Raw genomic sequence first — 20,023 nt, 5'->3', positions numbered from 1 at the left:
CCTACCTCACCTTGCAAAGCTGCTCTGGGTTGGTCCACCTCTCTGTCCATGGTCCAGCCCCCTGGGCAGGGGCGCAGGTTGTTGCGGTGGATGGTCCGTGTGGGTCCATCCCTGCCTTCTGGCCGAATAACATAAACAGGTAGTTCTGGGTTAAGCTGTGAGATTACCACGAAAGGTTCTGGTACCCAGAAAGGCCCCAACTTTCCTTTGGCTCTCCGCCTAAAGTTCTTACAGAGCACACGTTCCCCACGCAATAAGGGAAGGGCCTTGGCCTTCTGACTGTAACGACGCTGATCCCATTCTTGCCGGCGTTGGGCATGCCCTTGCACTTGCTGATAAGCGGTCATCAACTGCCTCCGATGGTGTACCACCCAATTATCTACACTGCCCTGTAGCTGCGGTGGAGAGATCCCCTGGGCCATGTCGACTGGTAGCCGGGCGTGTCTCCCATAGAGGACATAGAACGGGGCCAGACCTGTAGAGCTGTGTGGCGTATTGTTATACGCCTGCAGCAAGTATGGCAGGCGGTCAACCCAGTGTGCTTGACCCTCTTGGTCCAAGGTGTTCAGCAGGCCCAAGAGGGTCTGGTTAAACCGCTCGCATGCCCCGTTGCCTTGTGGGTGGTATGGGGTGGTTCGGCTCTTAGTGCAGCCGTACACCTGGCAGAGTTCTTTCATTAGTTCGGATTCAAATGCACCCCCCCGGTCCGTCAGGATGCGCTCGGGACAACCAAACACCTGGATGACGTTTCGCCAGAGGGCCTTCACGGTGGTCTGAGCTGTCTGGTCCTTAGTGGGGACTGCCACCGCGTACCTGGAGAACAGGTCAGTTATAACCAGTATGTAAGGGAATGAGTCATTTATCCGCCCTAAAGACAGGTAATCCAAAGCCAAGATTTCGAATGGGTATTGACTCACCACAGGGTGTAATGGGGCTCTCACCTCTGGCCCTGCGTGGCCAAGCACGCACTGCTGACAGTCTGCTGCCCATTTCTCAGAGTCACGAGCCATGCCCTCCCAGTAGAGTCGGCCTCTGAGGGCCTGCGACATTCTTTGGCCCCGAGCATGGCCGAGGGCCTGATGATAGGCACTCCAGGTCTTCTGCCGGGCTGCTGTCGGCACCACGGCGGGGGTCAACATCTGTCCCGTATTTGGGTCCTGGCTTGTCCGGACAAGGATCCCTCCACACAGTTGTAGGCGTTCCCACTCGCGGAGTAGTCTCCGCCCCCCGACCGAAAGGGATTGAGGGTTCACTTGCTGCCGTGTCTTGCCTTCAGCCTTCCAGTGGCGGATCGCTCCAAGGTCCGGATCAGTTTCCTGCAGAGTGGCCCAATCTGCCTCTGGAGGGTTTCCTTCCACCAACACATTGGGGTCCTTCCCCCTCGAGTCTTGAGACAGGGCTTGTGCATTGACATGGTGGCTACCAACCTCCACAGGAACTCGGGAGAGGGCATCCGCATTTTGATTGGAGGACCCAGGCCTGTAGCAAAGTTCAAAGTTAAAATTGGCCAACTGGGCCGCCCAACGTTGTTCAGTCGCCCCCAAGTTGGCAGTCTGGAGGTGGGTCAGGGGACGGTTATCCGTAAAAACTTTGAATGTTGCCCCCCACAGGTAATCCTTAAATTTATCGGTGATCGCCCACTTTAATGCAAGCAACTCAAGTTTAAAGGAACTGTAGTTTCTGTCGTTCCGCTCTGTCGGATGGAGGCTGCGACTTGCATAGGCAATAACTCTTTCCTTCCCCTCTTGCACCTGGGAAAGCACTGCCCCTAGGCCTTGGAAACTTGCATCGGTGTACAGACGGAAGGGGGCCTTGAAATCCGCATATGCCAGGACAGGAGCCTGGAGGAGAACACCCTTAAGTTTCTCAAATGCCACCTGACAGTCTGATGTCCAAGTGACGGCTGCGGTTTTCTTCCCCCCTGTACCCTGAAGCAGGTTATTCAGCGGCAACGCGATCTTAGAGAATCCGGGAATAAACCGTCTATAATATCCCACGAACCCCAAGAAGGAGCGGACATCTTTCACTGTGGTGGGAACAGGCCATTCTCGCACAGCTGAGGTCTTTTCTGGGTCCACAGCCACTCCCTCCTTGCTTACAACATGGCCAAGGTATGTCACCTCCCGTCGGAAGAGACGGCACTTCTGCGGTTGCAACTTCAGACCACGATGATGAAGTCGCTCGAAGACTTGTTCCAGGTGGGCCAGATGGCTATCAAAGTCAGGGGAATAAATTATGACATCATCAAGGTAGATCAACAGGAAGTCGTGGACTCGATCTCCCAGACACCTTTGCATGAGGCGCTGGAAGGTAGCCGGTGCATTACACAGTCCGAAAGGCATCCTCTCCCACTGGTACAGGCCCATGGGTGTTACAAAGGCAGTTTTCTCCTTGTCACGTGGGTCGACCTCCACTTGCCAGTACCCACTGGCCAGGTCCAGAGTCGAGTACCAGGCGGCTTTCTTTAGTCCCGTCAGGGATTCCTCAATCCGAGGCAGGGGGAATGCATCTTTGTGTGTCACAGCGTTGAGTTTCCTGTAGTCGACACAGAACCGCCAAGTGCCATCCTTCTTTTTCACAAGGACGACGGGGGCAGCCCAGGGACTGGAACTCTCTGTGACTATTCCGCTGGCCAGCATCCCCTGGAGCAGGGTGCGCAGTTCTGTGTACAGGCTCGGGGGGACAGGCCTGTAGCGTTCCCGTATTGGGGGGGCATCACCTGTCGGGATCTGATGAGTCACTGCACTGGTCTGACCGTAGTCTTCCTCGTGGGCAGCAAAGACACAGGTCCATCTTCGGAGCAGGTCGGCCAATCTGTCTTGCTGGCCCGTGGTCAACCCCTCCCCCTGTAGAGAAATGGCAGGGTGATCGTCAGTGTTGCCTGTGCACACGGGGCGCACATCGACCTCAATTTCTGAGCCACCTTTAGGCCTTAGGATCAGCTGCTTCTGGTCTTGGACATCAGCAGGGTCAATTTGAGTGACTTGGGCCAGGGACTTACGGGAGGGTAGTTCAACAGGATAGGGGTGCGGGTTCACTATGCGGAGGGGCAGCTTGCCAGCCTTCATCTGCACCACCGCTCGGCCAACCCTCCATTCTCTTGTCTCGCCCCCCAAGTCCTCCACCACCACACAGCAATTCGGGTGGCCAAGGGCCTGTGGCACGGAGGCCCACAGCATCATCTCCGTTTCAGGGGGTAGCAGGATGGGCGTTGGGGGATGCAGTCGCGCCGTTCCCTGGAAGTCTGTGGCAGGACTGATAGCCTGCACCCGTTGGCACACCTGGAAGGCCTTCTCCCATGCCTGGCCAGCGCGCTGCGGGACGGTTGATTTGAATGCTGCCAAGCCAGGGTGGCCATCTTGGAAGAGGGCTTCCCAGCAGTGATTGATCACGTTCATCCCTAGGATTCCATAATCTGACTGCAGGCAGTCATCTGACACTAAAAGGACCCCCTTTTTAGGCACTATAACCCCCCCTATCTGAAAGTCCAAAATGGCATAGCCCATGTACGGCAGCTTCAGCCCATTTGCAGCTTTGAGAGTCAGCCAGGGTATCTCCCCAGCTTCATGGATGGGCTCTTGTTGCACGTACCTCTGAAACAAGGACTGGCTAAATAAAGTCACTTGTGAGCCCGTGTCAAGGATGCAGGGGATATTTCTCCCTTGCACCGTGACCTCAACCTCAGGGCACTGTCCAATCAACGCGGGCTTGAGGGGGGATTCTGTCTGGGTCCCCTCCTCGGCCACCTGCCCGACGGCAGCCGAGGCAGTCAAAAACCCTGGGATGGGGCTTGCCGTTGTGGGCAGTCCCGCTGCATATGTCCTGGCTGGTTGCAGCGCAGACAGATCGGTCGCCCCTGGTCGTCCCACCTCAGAGCTCTGTCTCGCCGTCGTGGTGGAAGTGGGTCTCTGGCCTCCCAACGCCCACGATTCCTGGAAGCCCGCGGGTCTGCCTGCGATTGGGGTGCCTGGCTCTCCCGAAACTGCTGTCGGATCTCTCCCAGGATGCCCTCCTTGAGTGTGGACATCTGATCCTTCATCTCTGCCAACACCTCCGCCTTCAGAGCCTCCCGCATCTGCTGCCATTCGTCTGGGGTCTTACCTTGTGTGGGAGTAGGGGCAGGCACATAGGCCCGTCTGGTGCTGGCCTCTTCAGCATGTTGGTTCTGCTCCTGCTCCACAGCCTTGGCCTCCTTGCAAACATCCGAGAACGTCAGGGTGGCATTTCTCCGTATAAGCTTTTGGAGCTCTGTCTGCAGGGGTCCTGGCCGAAGCCCTGCTACCAGCTGGGACTGCAACATCTCGTCATCGTCATCACCTTCCTCCTTATTCCGCCACCTGGCAAGACACTCACGGAGTCGCAAGATAAATGCCCCTACCTCCTCCCCAGCTTGTTGTCTGCAGGTGAAAAACCGGGCCCGCAGCTGGACTACTGTGACTTGTACCCCATATACATCATCTAGGGCCTTAAATATCTTTACTGGACTATCCCGATCACCAGCAGTGAGTAGCAAGATCTCTCGCCTTGCTTCTCCTTCAAGGGCATTTAACACAAAATCGACCTGCTGAGCTTGGTTAAGATTTTGGGCTCGGATCAACGTTTCAATTTGGTTTTGCCAATCTTTTAAATTTGCCTGTTTGTCCTTGTCTCCAAATTTAGGCACCCAGGGCCCACCCAAAAACCAGGGCATCATAAACACATTCTGAGTTTCTCTAACACCTTCATCCTGTTCTGACATGTTGTCTGTGTTAAGATGGATCCTGCTCGACTACGCCAAAATGTCGTGCCGAGGGGCTATTTTCCCCCACAATAATTGAACCAGATCCACCAATACACAGGCAACACACCACTAGATTTTATAAAGTTTATTTTAGTAAGTACACATCAATACAGGGCTGTAACAAGGCAGGCAGATGTAATAGGGCTTCACCAGCCAGTCAATCAGCTGCGAGTCTCTCTTCCAGCCATCGTAATGAGATTCGTCATGAATCCCATCTATAGTCCACAACACATGCACAACTATACAGACAGATGAGGGCAAGCAGATATACACATACAAGCATACACATATTTATATACATACAGATACATACCTATACACATATCTATATACAGGGCACTTGACATATACTTTGTTCATCCTATATTAAAATGTAATGTGCTGCGGGGAAGCATTGGGGAAGTCAGTTTAAGTTGTCCTGTAACAATTTGCCTCTTATTATAATCAAGAGTAACACGAAAAACACAAATATCATGTATTGTGTCGTAAACAGTTAATGACTTCGTGGCCACTATGCGGAACTGCATCGCGCAGTGAGCTGAAGGATAGGAGGACCGACACTTATTAACACAAAGCTTTGTAAAGCACTAACAACCACCCCTCAAAGTTCATTGTCCATAAGTCCAAACAATAAGTATAAAAATTCGACAATCCAAAACGATAACGAGATCTCCCAGAAACGAAAAACAAGTTTGTTGAGTAGCCTAGTCCTTCCAACAATCTCAGCTTTTGCGTTTGTTAGATAAAAGGCATTCTGTCCTGCTGTATTCCAATGAGAAAAAATCATCCACAAGGTAGGCTAAGGGTCACGGTAATGCAGCATGCAGGAATCTATATACGCACAAAACGAATGAATGGGTTATATCGGCCAAAACGAATGAATGGGTTGGGAGAGTCGTCTGGCAGTGTCAGCAGACTGCAGTCGGTCTCGAGGGGTTAAATAACGCACGTACTTGAATTTTAATCTGAAGAAGACCACACGGTCGAAACGTCATTCCTTTGTGATAAAGAAAATAAAATAAAATCAAAAAAGAAGGATTTCAAGTGTGCGAACCCTTTTCCATTTTTTTTATGATTTAGCCTACTCTTGTTCTGCACCTTGACCGGGGATGTGCACAAACTTTTTTACTACACTTGAATTTTAAACCAACCATCCTATAGCCATACTTTAATAATCAGATGTTATGCTCATTTTTGTAGGCTACACCTCACCGGCAAGCACGCACGCAAATGCTGCTTTTATTGCACATCTACAATATTGGCCAGGCTATATAGAATAGGCTTTTAGGACTGTATTTTGCCTTCGTGCAACTTTAGTTGTGCTCAATCTAAATTATTGTCAGTAAGAATAGGTCATATTACCAAATGGCGAACCTCGAAAATTATTTAGGATATAGAGCCGTGTCCATTACGCATGCAGTTATTTTTTAGGCTATTGTTTTATTTGAGTATTTTTGTCTACCATGGCAAACATAGTTGAAACGTTCGCTCTAAACGTATGTATTTCCAATCGGCTTTCACAATCAGCTACAACTGCGCATGAAAACTTGCAATGTCTTTACAGAACTGCTTTCACTTCCCCGAGTCGCGAACGCAACATGCACAACAACCGATATTTAGCAAACACATGCATTTCCAGCTCTCAAAACCGATGAGGTCCAGATCTCAGTGGACTCAAAGCTGCCTACAGCCATAGTAAGCCTAATGATAGCCTAATAGTTATGACATTAATAGCCTATTAATGACCTCATGTCGGAATGGCACGTTGTTTGAAAAAAAAAAAAAAAAGTTAAATAGGCCTAGGCCTACCGCCGAGTGGGGATATGTCGGAATGAACAGCGGATACCAGCTGGGTTGTAAAACATTACTGTATTCGTTGATCTTATCGATGCAGTCCTTGCGGCCACTTCTCCCCATCGTAGTGTTGACAACACAAAGGCCTTCACGTTGTGTGGCAGTGCTTGCTTGCCCTTCGATCCATCCCAGTTGGTGGTTTTGCACCTGTCCCTGAGTTATAGTCTATATGAGTAAGCGCTTATGCTCTAACCGCATAATAAAAGAAGCACCTGCAGCAGTGCTTATGGCAAGGCTATTAACACCTGTCACTGATATGGACAAGCAGTTATGCTCGAAAATTATCATAATAACAGACACACCTAATTGTATGGCTCTATGTTTGAACACATCAAATTAGCAAGCATTTCCTCCCGATAGCAGCAACGTTTGCTTTTTTTTCTGTCGGTCCGCGGTTGCTTGGTCAATTGCGCAGCAAATTATCAGATGAAGCGGACCTAATTTCACTCCATGTCTCGCGGACCAGCAGCAGTCTCCACGTTTCGCGGCCCATAGTTTGAGAAACGCTGCATTAAGGTGTCATTAAGTTGTAGGCTATATGTTTAGTGTTTTCTTTGTGTGTTTTGCATTGTAGTGTGTTTGCATTGAGTAGTTCCTTAAAATACGGAACAAAGAGCGTCCCGTAGGCTATCTGTTCAATACAGAAGAAGACTTTTACTTATATATTTCTTATAACGAAACGCGAAGAAAAAATACGAGGACTGACCATCTCGCCTCTCCGCGTTTCCCCCAATATCATGGCGACAAAGAGAAATAAATATGATTGGACATTTTAATGTTTGTAGCGCGCCAGTTTACCCAGTGTGTGTGCATTGAGTAGTTCCTTAAAATACGGAACAAAGAGCGTCCCATAGGCTATCTGTTCAATAAAGAAAAAGACTTTAACTATTACTTATATATTTCTTATAACGAAACGCGAAGAAAAAATACGAGGACTGACCATCTCGCCTCTCCGCGTTTCCCCCAATACCATGGCGACAAAGAGAAATAAATATGATTTGACATTTTAATGTTTGTAGCGCGCTAGTTTACCCAGTGTGTGTGCATTGAGTAGTTCCTTAAAATATGGATCAAAGAGCGTCCCGTAGGCTATCTGTTCAATACAGAAGAAGACTTTAACTATTACTTATATATTTCTTATAACGAAACGCTGCATTGAGTAGTTCCTTAAAATAGCCTACGGAACGAGCGTCCCGTAGACTATCTGTTTAATACGGAAGAAGACTAACTATTACTTATATATTTCTTATAACGCTGGCTGTAGGCGATTTCTATAACCATTTTCATTCATTTCAACAATGGTTCATTGAAGTGTCGTTTGAATGATTTCGCCAGTCATCACCTTCATTTTAATGATTCAATGAGCTTAAGGAGTCGACTATTGACGGATATGCGGTCTTCATCATTAAATGCAGTTGAAACTTTCTGCCACCTGGTGGTTGTTTGGGTACATTGCCTTAGCCTCGAAAAAAATCGGCTTGACGCACTGCGGGATCTCTTCGGGAGTCCCGCGGGAGAAGGTGCATTCTCAACCCGTACCCACTGTATCTGTGTGTATTCTGTGTGTGTTCTCTCTTTCTCTCTCTCTCTCTCTGGGTGTGCCTGTGTGTGTGTGTTTGTGTGTGTGTGTGTGTGTGTGTGTGTGTGTGTGTGTGTGTGTGCGAGTGTGTGTGTGTGAGTGTGTGCCTGTGTATGTGTGTTTGTGTGTGTGTGTGTGTGTGTGTGCACACGCGCGCATGTGAGTGTGTGTGTGTGTGTGTGTGTTATCTGATATTGGAGTGACAGTGACGGCAGAGAACACAGTGAACATATACTCAGAGACACATTAAACACACACACAAGCAGACACACACTCACACTAGACAGAGAAGCACTCATACACAAAAGCAAGCGCACACATGCACACACTCATTTACATACATAAAAGTTGCAGTAGGGATGGAGTAGGCGATGGAAACACAAGCGTGATTGATATTTGCGGAGAGAATGTGCAGGACTGAGCGGCGGTCATATTGTGTATCGCTTTGCGGTACATCTAGTTTACACACCAATACCGCTGGAATCGTACTGTCCCGACAAAATGCCAATCCAGCCGGTGCTCCACGGCGGTGCCCTCGTTCGGACTTCAGTGAACAGCAGCCTAACCCACAACGCTAATTGGGGATAAAACAAGCTCCAAAATATGCCACCCCGCAACGCAAGCCACAAACGCACTTCGCCACTGACAATAAACAAACTGGTTGGATAAATTGCTCCAAACTGCGCAAAAACTCCCAATAATTGCCACAATCAAAATACTAACTTTAACAATCAAAGTATCAAAATACCAAAGTTACATTCGCTATATTAACTGACCAATCGATGTGGAATTCCCCCACCAAACAAACTCAACGGCCCAATCCCAATGTCAGCCCTAAAGACTGACCCCGCATTCACACTGTCTCCGTCCGTCAACGGATCTCATTCACTTTGCATGGGGCGGACTCGAAATGCATTGTGGGTCCGTCCGTCGCTTTAGCTCCGTTGCCTCCGTCAAGAAAGTTGAGAAATGTTCAACTTTTCAGGCAGCGACGGATCCGTCAGCCAATCAGATCACGTGTATGCAAATACAGATACGGCAGATCCAACCTCCGTGATCCGTTGACGGACGGAGACAGTGTGAATGCGGGGTAAGAACTAAAGACTCACAGACTTAATTGATCTCAGGTGCTAAGTGAGTGAGTGTGTGAGGCCACATAGGCTCAGATAGGTATTTGGGATTGGGACAGCACTTCACGAGATCACATGTACCTTGGCGATGTTTACTAACAAAGACGTTGCTAACATTTGCACCATGCACGTGTGTCGTGCGTGCTGTTGTTTACCTTCATTTCCGGATTTTTCTATGATCTCCGCGGCAAACGTCACAACACTTTGAACTGTGGGTAATTCCCTTAGGTTAAGTCTGCACCGATGCAGACTCACGGAAAGGGCTCGGTAAGTCTGTACTCAAACCCTCACGCCCGTTGTAATTCGACTTTGGGACAGCCCTAAACCCTTACGAATTTCGCGAGAACGCGCACCGAAGTCCGTGAGTTCGTGAGTCCGGACATTGGGATTGGGCCAACGTGTGTCAGCTGATTAGGCTACTAGGCCCACCACCAGCTGATCACCCAAACGGTCCATTCACAAAAATGCGACCCAATGACGTAGCACTAGTCACGCAACTAGGCCTACCAAAAGACCCCCAAAAGTCCGAATTACAGTAGTCTACTCTCCAATGTAGGTTCAAAATGGCCGGATCGAGCCCCCATATGTCACGACTACCTAGCCCAGAGTAGCCATGACATGAAGGGAGACCACACCGTTTGAACAGTTAAATCAAATAATTTATTAAAGCATAAAATGATACGATTAAAGCATGATCTAAATCAAGACAAATGTCGTATGTGGACTGGTGTTCTATGTGTTGCGTGAATTGGTGGCGGGAAGGTGTTTAACGTAATCAGTGTAATTGTAATTTGTGGGATTGTTGGCTGGCCGTGTAGACTGTGACTGACTCTGTCTATGGACTAATGCACACGGCTGGCTGATTGAATGATTGGGATGGGGGTGGGGACAGCCCTTTTTATACGGGATGTTCCTGCCGGAGAGGACTCAGCTTCCCAGCCTGCCCGGGCGGGCATGATGTCAACACGCTGCGACGGAGCAGAACATCAACAACACAACGCAACGCAGCAGCAGCCTGATCGGTGTGGAAAATAGCAGAGCGCGATCGCATGCCAACTACAGGAAAGTGCTGACTTCTGTCTCTGAATCTGTTGGCATGACTGGGTTGTCACGGTGGATCGTTGTATGTGTGTGAGTGTGCATTTTGTCTCTTGGAGGTGTGGACGGGAGAACAGCAGCCGGCGAGAACCCGGAAGCGGCACCGCAGAGGGAGAGAGTGAACCGCGAGTGAATACCTAATACAGGAAAGTACTGACTACCTATTCCTGATCTGGATGTGTGGGCTGGCGTCTGAGACTGCATGTATTTTGAGTGCCGCTGTTTTTCATGTTGCCAGCACTGGTGGAGTTCGCCGAGGGCAGACTGCACGCGTGTGAGGGACAGGGACCGGTTCCAACGGAATACAGCGGCCATCGGAGAGGGAGTGTTTGGAGGACTATCGGTCTGACGTGGAGTGCTGGGCGAGTGGACTACGTGCCTGTCTTCTCCCGGCCGGGGATGGGTGTGCAGCAGAACGGTCATAAGGACTACAGAAGCGTGCTGGCGGCTACGGAAACTACACTGCTCTGCCACGCCCCCCGAATGGACTGTTCACGCTACGGACGTTGGTTGGTGCATGACTGAACTTTATTATTATTGTGTGGCTAGCGGATATTTGTTTGGTCGGCGTGGGGGTGCGGCCGCCGACCAAATTGGACTTAATCTTTCACCTGGTCAGACGGCACACCTGCTCAGCGGGGTGGCAGGCCTCAAGCCCCCTTATTAGTGTGTGTATAACGGGTGTAGCATTCAGGAGGGCATGCATATGTGAATCATCAGAGAGTGAGTAATAGTGTGTGGTGTCGTGTTATCATTGTGATTACTGATCTTTCCTTATGGTGCATTTGTGTGTATTCTGTGCAGTGATTCCCCATGTGGCTGGGTTTTGGGATATAACAGCCTTTGAATGGTGTAGCAATCTCTCTTTATTTTTTAGGCTTATTTGCTGTGATTTATGTGGACAATGCTTAAACCTCCTGATCATATGTACGCAGCTCCGATGTGTCTTGTGGGTAGCGGGTAGTAATAACCCCTCTAATTACTGTCACCTAGGGGTGGGCGGGGCCCATGGTACTACATGGTTGAGGTGCTGTCATTCTACTGAATGTGTGTTGGACTGCTGACCCTTACAATAAAAGCTATAAACTTTACAACTGACTCGGCCTGGTGTTGTGTGTCTCCGAGGGGATTGAACCTGTGTTTAGTGCAGAGGACTGACACGACATTTTGGCGTAGTGCGGCAGATCCCCTCTTAGGACACAGCACCATGTCTGACGACGATGCCGGGGGCGTTCCAGCCGCCAATAGTATGATGATGGTCCCCTGGTTTTTGGGCGGGCCCTGGGTGCCCAAGTATGGAGGAAAGGGCAGCCAGGTACCCCTAGCTGAGTGGCGGACCCAAATGGAGGTATATCTGCGGGCCCAGACGTTAACACCTGCACAGAGAGTGGACTTCGTAATGAGTGCGTTGCAAGGTGAGGCTAAGAGGGAAATATTGTTACTCGTAAGCACAGACAGGGACACTGATGTTCTGATTTTTACAGCCCTGGAGAAATTATATGGGGATAATGTGAGCATTAGCCAGCTCAGATCTCACTTTTTCAAATGTCAGCAACAGACTGGGGAAGGGGTGGGGCCTTTTATCTTACGTCTGCGTGAGTCCCATTCTAGGTGGCGCAGCAAGGAGGCAGCGGTGGGGTCAGATGACGAGATGCTGAGGAGCCAGCTGGTCCTGGGACTGCTGCCAGGGCCTGTACAGACGGAGCTGCACCGCCGGGTGCGACGAGAGCCAGCCCTGACCTTTGAGGGGGCGTGTAGCGAGGCCAAGGCCGTGGAGAAGGAGAACGAACGTGCTGCTGCCGAGGACATCGACACTAGACGAACGTATACCAGCCCCCAACAGCCCAAACCCCCCAGCACTGCAAACCCACTACAGGATTGGGACAAAGTGAAGGAGGCATTGCGGACTGAGTTAGCGGAAGAGCTGCGAAGCCAGGTAGCTGACCTGAAGACCTCGCTACTCTCTGAGCTGAGGTCCCATCGAGCCATCCAGCGACAGCCAGATCAGCCTTTGAGTGGAGAGCAGGGGGGATATCGCACCCAGCGCCGTACAAGACCACCTCAATGGGATGACCAGGGCCGCCCGATCTGCCTGCGGTGTGGAAAGGCGGGTCACATGCAGCGCGACTGTCCGCCTAGGGAGATGGCCCATACCCGCAGAGTGGCTGATGAGGGAGGACCGGTGGTGGCGCCCATGCGTACAGCCCTGGTAGGGGAAAGCCCGGAAGTTGAAGTCCTTGTGCAGGGAAGACGAGTCCCCTGCATTCTAGATACAGGGTCGCAGGTGACCCTGTTCAGCCAGGGCCTCTTCCGGAACCACCTACAGGACACCGAGCTGAAGGAGGTAAGCGACATCCCCTGGCTCACCTTGAAAGCAGCTAATGGCCTGGCCCTGCCTTATGTTGGCTATGCAGTACTTGACTTTGAAGTGGGAGGGGTGTCTGTGCCTGGTAAGGGGGTGGTTGTAGTGGAAGATAAATATCTGCCTCCGGCCTACGGGATACTGGGCATGAATGTTATCCAACATTGTTGGGAGGGCTTACGGCAGCGGGGGGGGCACCAATTTACACTTTTCAAGTCTACTCTCCCCAGAGCAGCTGTGGTGGCCTGGGACCGGGCGTTTGCTGCCTGCCGAAGGATTGAAGCAGCTGAACATCGGGGACCCAGCCTCGGAGTGGCTCGCTTGCGCACAACCGACCCAGTTCGTTTGGCACCACAGACTGAGACGGCAGTGTGGGCTCACGTCCCTGAGGCCCCGAACAACAGTCGGGAGGATGTCCTCCTTGAAGATTGCTACCATGGCGGGCAAGAGTGGTGTGTGGGCCGGGCAGTGACCCGACTGAGTAATGGCAGAGTCCTGTTACGTGTGTGTAACCCGCATCCCTACCCAGTACTGCTCCCCCCCCGGCGACCCTTGGCACGTGTCCTACGCCTGGAGAAGGATGACGTCCAAGCTCCGAATCAGCTGGTCCTCCGGCAAGAGGCAGATGCAGTGGTGGAGGTGGATGTGAGACCGGTCAGTAGTTCCCTTCCTGCCTGTCTGACCACTATGCTTCAGGGGGCCGATGGGCTGACTCCGTCCCAGACCGGCCAGCTTCAGGGGTTGCTCGCGCAGTGGCAGAACGTGTTCGCCCAGAATGAGGAGGACTACGGCCGTACCAATGCGGTCTACCACACCATACCCACCGCCGACGCTGCACCAATCCGTCAGCGCTACCGACCCGTGCCCCCCAACCTTTATGACGAGCTGAGGGTGTTACTGCGTGACATGTTGGAGGGAGGAGTCATTCGTGAAAGTGCTAGCCCCTGGGCAAGTCCAGTGGTCCTGGTGAAGAAGAAAGATCAGTCATGGAGATTCTGTGTAGATTATCGAAAATTAAATGCAGTTACCCATAAGGACGCCTATCCTCTCCCCAGGGTGGAGGAGTCCCTGACCAGCTTAAAAAAGGCCGCATGGTACTCCACGCTCGATCTGGCCAGTGGGTACTGGCAGGTGGAGGTCCATCCGGCAGATAAAGAGAAAACGGCTTTTGCGACTCCGCTCGGTCTCTACGAGTTTGAGAGAATGCCTTTTGGATTATGCAATGCACCAGCGACTTTCCAACGACTGATGCAACGTTGTCTCGGGGGGCAGGTGCATGAGTTTTTACTGATTTATTTGGACGATATAATTCTGTACTCACCTGATTTCTCTTCTCATATAGGCCATCTGGAACAGGTTTTTGCCAAATTGCACGAGCATGGCTTGAAGCTACAGCCTGCAAAATGCCATCTATTCCAGCGCTCGGTCGAGTACCTCGGCCATGTGGTGACTCCAGGGGGTGTGGCCACTGACCCCAAGAAAACGGATGCCGTGCAGAATTGGCCCACACCCACAAACGTCCGGGAGGTCCGCTCATTCCTGGGATTCGTCGGCTACTACCGCCGGTTCATCCCAGCATTTGCGCGGAGGGCTGGTCCGTTGCATGCATTGCTGAGGGGGACCGGAGGAGCCAAGACTCGAGCCGTTGACTGGAGCCCAGAGTGTGAGAAGGCCTTCCGGGACCTAAAGGACTCTTTATTGAGGGCCCCTGTCCTGGCCTACGCAGATTTTTCGCTTCCATTCCGCCTTTACACAGATGCCAGCCTGCATGGGCTGGGGGCGGTACTGGCTCAGGTCCAGGAGGGGCAGGAGCGCGTGATTGCGTACGCCAGCCGGGGACTCCATGATGCTGAGCGGAACGATCAAAATTACAGCGCCTTCAAGCTGGAACTTTTGGCATTAAAGTGGTCAGTAACGGAGAAATTCCGAGACTATTTGTGGGGCTCTACTTTCCAGGTCTTCACTGACCACAGGCCTCTGCTCCACTTGCAGACAGCTAACCTGAGAGCAGTGGAGCAGAGGTGGCAAGCTCAACTGGCAAACTTCGATTTCACCTTACGCCACAAGCCAGGAGCTGATCATCTGAATGCAGATGCACTGTCCCGGCTCCCGGAGATTACGGCAGCAAGGCGTGTGGAGGCACCTGAGTCAAGACAGGAGGACTCGGCATGGGACTCATGGGCGGAGCGCCAGGGCCGTGACCCAGAACTGGCCAAGATTCGACTGTGGTGTCAACAGGGGAGTAGGCCAACTGTAAGTGAACGACAGACTCTCGAGGCCACTGGGAGACAGCTGCTGGGGGAGTGGGGCAGGCTTGAGGTGCGGGAAGGCGTACTGGTACGGCGACACCCCTCGCCCACCGAGCATGACCAGGCAGCAATCGTGGCCCCAGCAGCCGAAAAGCGATCCTTGTGGGAGCAGTATCACCTCGCCCTGGGCCACGCTAAGGGCTTCCGGCTCCTGGCAGCACTGAGGGAGCGCCTTTTTTGGATCGGGATGGCCAAAGACAGTGACAGGTGGGCGCAGGAGTGTCCTCGGTGTGTGCTTGGCCGGGCAGACGCTGGACCGAGGGCTCCCCTGTGCTCCATCGAGAGTGGGTATCCCTGGGAGACTCTGGCCCTGGACTATCTGTCCCTTCGGCGCCCTGGGGATAGCCATCCATATATACTTGTAATTGTTGATCTCTTTTCCAGATTTGCTTTTGCAGTGCCCACAACTGATCAGACGGCGGCTACAACGGCAAGGGTGCTCTGGAGGACCGTATTGCAGCCCTTTGGATGTCCGGAGCGCATTTTGACTGACCAGGGGCCGTCGTTTGAGGCAGACTTAATCCAGCAGATGTGCACGCTTTATGGGTGCCGGAAGGTGAGGACGACACCTTATCATCCACAAGGAAACGGGGCCTGCGAGAGAATGAACCAGACTATCCTCAGCTTGTTGAATACACTGGACTCAAGGGAGCACTCCCGATGGAGGGAACACCTGCCGGCACTTGTGCATGCATACAACAACACGCCACACAGTGTAACCGGTCTGGCTCCTTTCTTTGTGGTGTTCGGCCGTCACGCTCGCCTTCCGGTGGACCAGGCAGCAGGGTTAGTCAGGCCGGAGCAGCGTGCCACCCTGCACGACTGGGTCCAGCAGCATCATCACCAACTCCTGGGTGCCTACCAGCTGGTGAGAGAGCGAACACAACGGCGGCAACAGCAGGACCAAGGGCGACTCAATCGGGGCCAACGGGCACAACCCCTGTTGCCTGGGGAAAGGGTCCTGGTGCGGGATTTCCGTCGGAGGGCCCGAGGCAAGTTGGGCTACCACTGGGATCCCCGTCCATACGTGGTCCAAAGTCAACCCAGGAAGGATTGTCCAGTCTATGTGATCCGCCCGGAGGGATGGGATGGGCCCCTACGCACCATCCACCAAAACAACCTGCATCTCCAACCCAGCAGCTGGTCACATGGGACTCATGCGGGCGGAGGTGAGTTGGCAGGGGATCAGGCTATAGCGTCGAATGGGCCAGGGGAAGAAGGAGAGAGAGGGTGGTGGCCAGTGGGGCTTCTGGCTAGGCCAGGTCAGCAGGGGCTGGGTAATCAAGGTGGGGCTGGGTTGATGGAGGATATATTGCAGGAACCAAGGGGGGTGGAACCTGTTGGCGAGGCTGCAGCAGCAGGGCTCTCACCACGGCGGTCCCAGCGAGCTAATCTGGGGTGTCCTCCAGCTAGGTATGGGGATTAGTGGTCGGGACGACCATGGACAACGTGGGGGGGAATGTCGTATGTGGACTGGTGTTCTATGTGTTGCGTGAATTGGTGGCGGGAAGGTGTTTAACGTAATCAGTGTAATTGTAATTTGTGGGATTGTTGGCTGGCCGTGTAGACTGTGACTGACTCTGTCTATGGACTAATGCACACGGCTGGCTGATTGAATGATTGGGATGGGGGTGGGGACAGCCCTTTTTATACGGGATGTTCCTGCCGGAGAGGACTCAGCTTCCCAGCCTGCCCGGGCGGGCATGATGTCAACACGCTGCGACGGAGCAGAACATCAACAACACAACGCAACGCAGCAGCAGCCTGATCGGTGTGGAAAATAGCAGAGCGCGATCGCATGCCAACTACAGGAAAGTGCTGACTTCTGTCTCTGAATCTGTTGGCATGACTGGGTTGTCACGGTGGATCGTTGTATGTGTGTGAGTGTGCATTTTGTCTCTTGGAGGTGTGGACGGGAGAACAGCAGCCGGCGAGAACCCGGAAGCGGCACCGCAGAGGGAGAGAGTGAACCGCGAGTGAATACCTAATACAGGAAAGTACTGACTACCTATTCCTGATCTGGATGTGTGGGCTGGCGTCTGAGACTGCATGTATTTTGAGTGCCGCTGTTTTTCATGTTGCCAGCACTGGTGGAGTTCGCCGAGGGCAGACTGCACGCGTGTGAGGGACAGGGACCGGTTCCAACGGAATACAGCGGCCATCGGAGAGGGAGTGTTTGGAGGACTATCGGTCTGACGTGGAGTGCTGGGCGAGTGGACTACGTGCCTGTCTTCTCCCGGCCGGGGATGGGTGTGCAGCAGAACGGTCATAAGGACTACAGAAGCGTGCTGGCGGCTACGGAAACTACACTGCTCTGCCACGCCCCCCGAATGGACTGTTCACGCTACGGACGTTGGTTGGTGCATGACTGAACTTTATTATTATTGTGTGGCTAGCGGATATTTGTTTGGTCGGCGTGGGGGTGCGGCCGCCGACCAAATTGGACTTAATCTTTCACCTGGTCAGACGGCACACCTGCTCAGCGGGGTGGCAGGCCTCAAGCCCCCTTATTAGTGTGTGTATAACGGGTGTAGCATTCAGGAGGGCATGCATATGTGAATCATCAGAGAGTGAGTAATAGTGTGTGGTGTCGTGTTATCATTGTGATTACTGATCTTTCCTTATGGTGCATTTGTGTGTATTCTGTGCAGTGATTCCCCATGTGGCTGGGTTTTGGGATATAACAGCCTTTGAATGGTGTAGCAATCTCTCTTTATTTTTTAGGCTTATTTGCTGTGATTTATGTGGACAATGCTTAAACCTCCTGATCATATGTACGCAGCTCCGATGTGTCTTGTGGGTAGCGGGTAGTAATAACCCCTCTAATTACTGTCACCTAGGGGTGGGCGGGGCCCATGGTACTACATGGTTGAGGTGCTGTCATTCTACTGAATGTGTGTTGGACTGCTGACCCTTACAATAAAAGCTATAAACTTTACAACTGACTCGGCCTGGTGTTGTGTGTCTCCGAGGGGATTGAACCTGTGTTTAGTGCAGAGGACTGACACGACACAAATGTCAAAGTCAGTAAATGAGAAGCAACAAAAGGTTAATCAAATGTGTTGTGCAGATCAGTGAAGTGTAGACTATGTGTTAAGCAAAAGGCAAAAGGAGTATGATGGTGCTGCCACCACCACCAGAGCCAAGCAAAGCAGAGCAATGCAGCGCAGAGCAAAGCAGAGAGAGACCAGCAGGTCAGAGGTGTTTTTGAACAGTCCCGCCAATCAGCTGTTGTCTAGCCCAGGTAGACCAACAAACAGACAGCTCCCCCTTCAGACCTGGGGGAGAGAGACTGCCCAAACCTTCACCAGAGCCCCTTTAGGGAGAGCCGGTCCACTTCCTATTAACTCCATTGTACCGGATTGTTCCTGCAATCTGTTGAAATTCCGCTAGGGGCGCTGCCGAGCAAGTGATAAATGAATTGTGGTCTATGGAGCTATGCGGCTAACGCTCGTTTTTTTCACAGTTGACTTCATTTCTTAATGTACATTGTCGTAGTAGCTACCTGAGTATAGGTTTTCCACTGGAAATGAAATAAAAAGTCACTCATGTCCTTTCTGCTTTTCATAGGATGGGCCGCTTTCCGTGTAACATGCTAGCATTTAGCTCATGGATGCTGATTGGTCAGCGAGAAATCGCGACCGATTACGACGACGTCGTGAAGCTGAACCTTCTTTTAGGTCTATGGCCGTAAAGTGGTTCGCTTTTGTGTCACGTGACATGAAAACTTTGAAAGGGTTTTTAGGAATAACAACACATAAAGAAAATTGCATTGGTCAGCTAATTGTCAAGTCAAGTTATCCTGCATCGCATACATTAATGCAATTTCAGGAGAAAAAATTATATAAAGACAAATGTGGTATTGGGGGGTTCAGCTCCATTGCCACCCATTCATTCATCACTTGCTCGCGATCGCCCTCTAGTTACAGTACCATGCGGAAGTATTTCTCTAGTGGTCCTTCTCCCCTTATTAGACATTCTCTGCCTTCACTGTCAGAAGGTGGAGGGAGCACACCCAGCACGGCAAAGCCGGGCGTGACATTATGAACAGACAACCAAGTCTTTCCATACCGGGCCCCCAAGCAACCAGCCTCGCAAGAAACATTCATTTCAACAGGCACAATGTCACAATGTTTTTTGACAACCTTGAGAATGTCCTTACTAAACACCAATTTGAAGGAAAGGACATATGGAACATGGATGAGACCGGAATCACGACGGTCCAAGTGCCGGAGAATGTTGTTGCCAGGCGTGGCGACAAACAGGTGGGGTCAGCCACATCAGGTGAGAGGGGGACCCTTGTGACCCTTGCATGCGCTGGAAATGCTTTGGGGAACATGATTCCTCCCATGTTCATTTTCCCGAGAGTGCACTTTAAAGACCACTTCATCAGGGATGGCCCACCAGGGTGCATTGGTACAGCCAACTCCTCAGGCTGGATGGTGGAGGAACATTTTATCCAATTCCTGCATCATTTCCAGCGGCACACAAGAGCATCAGTGGACGCTAAGGTCCTACTAATTCTAGACAACCACTCCTCGCACCTCTCTATCAGAGGAATCGATTTTGCCCGAGCTAATGGCATTGTAATGCTCTCTTTCCCACCCCACTGCTCACACAGGCTGCAGCCACTGGACCGAAGTGTTTATGGCCCTCTCAAAGGGAAAATGAATGCCTTTTGTGACACATGGATGAGGTCCCACCCAGGCCTGCCGATGACCATTTATGACATACCTGGCATTGTGAGAATGGCCCTCCCAGTGGCAGGAACACCAGTCAACGTTTCAGCTGGTTTCAGCTGCACTGGAATTTGGCCTTTTAATAGACAGAAATTCAGTGATTCTGACTTTGCTCCGTCTTTGGTTACGTACCAGCCAGCTCCCCCAGTGCCACTAGGTCAGTCTGGTCCCT

General features: G+C 51.7%; 1 long non-coding RNA gene across 1 annotated transcript; it reads left to right on the top strand.

Annotated features, from left to right (window-relative positions):
• The first annotated feature begins 16,037 nt into the window (after nucleotides 1-16,037).
• Nucleotides 16,038-18,053, top strand: LOC134082168 (uncharacterized). Its single transcript, XR_009939587.1, has 2 exons — nucleotides 16,038-16,281; nucleotides 16,754-18,053. It is a non-coding gene; the product is annotated as an uncharacterized LOC134082168 (long non-coding RNA).
• The last annotated feature ends 1,970 nt before the right edge of the window (nucleotides 18,054-20,023 follow it).

The sequence above is a fragment of the Sardina pilchardus genome, chromosome 6 (genome assembly GCF_963854185.1).
Source record: "Sardina pilchardus chromosome 6, fSarPil1.1, whole genome shotgun sequence".
NCBI lineage: Eukaryota > Metazoa > Chordata > Actinopteri > Clupeiformes > Clupeidae > Sardina > Sardina pilchardus.
This window is presented reverse-complemented; position numbering and strand designations above follow the sequence as displayed.